Below are 547 nucleotides of genomic sequence, written 5' to 3'. Positions count from 1 at the left end.
TGTCTTGCTTTTGTGGAGAAGTGTTCGATCGGTGAGAAGCCGGCTTTATGTAGGAAGAGAGAAAAAGCTTGCTGAAAAGCTTTCTGGACTAATTGAAGAAAAATGTAAACTACTTAACAAACTTAGCGTTGTTCAAGAGGAGTATGAAGGCTTAGAGGCAGCTGTGAAGGATGCCAGCTTTGAGAAGGAGTCAACAGAAGCACAAAGCTTGGAGGCAACCTATGAAAAGCTGAGCAGCTCCAAATCTAAACTTGAGGATGAGATAGTCTTTCTAGCAAAAGAATTAAAAGAACAGAAATCTAAACATCATAAGCAAGATGAATTGATGGCAGATATTTCAAAAAGGATACAGTCCCTAGAAGTTGAATTGAAAACCATCAAGTCACAAGTAACTGAAGCCAAAATAATCTCCAAAATCTTTCAAATGAATGAAGAACGTCTGAAGGTGGCAATAAAAGATGCCTTGAATGAAAATTCCCAACTTTGGGAAAGCCAGAAACAGCTTTTACAAGAAGCGGAAGTATTGAAAGAACAAGTGAGTGAACTT

At 38.2% G+C, this 547-nt stretch overlaps 1 pseudogene; it reads left to right on the top strand.

The window, feature by feature from the left end:
• Positions 1-16: 16 nt before the first annotated feature.
• Positions 17-544, top strand: LOC103584873 (annotated as a pseudogene).
• The last annotated feature ends 3 nt before the right edge of the window (positions 545-547 follow it).

The sequence above is a fragment of the Galeopterus variegatus genome, unplaced genomic scaffold, assembly GCF_000696425.1.
Source record: "Galeopterus variegatus unplaced genomic scaffold, G_variegatus-3.0.2 Scaffold158919, whole genome shotgun sequence".
Taxonomy (NCBI): domain Eukaryota; kingdom Metazoa; phylum Chordata; class Mammalia; order Dermoptera; family Cynocephalidae; genus Galeopterus; species Galeopterus variegatus.
Note: the sequence above shows the minus strand (reverse complement) of the source record. Positions and strands in the feature narration are given on the sequence as shown.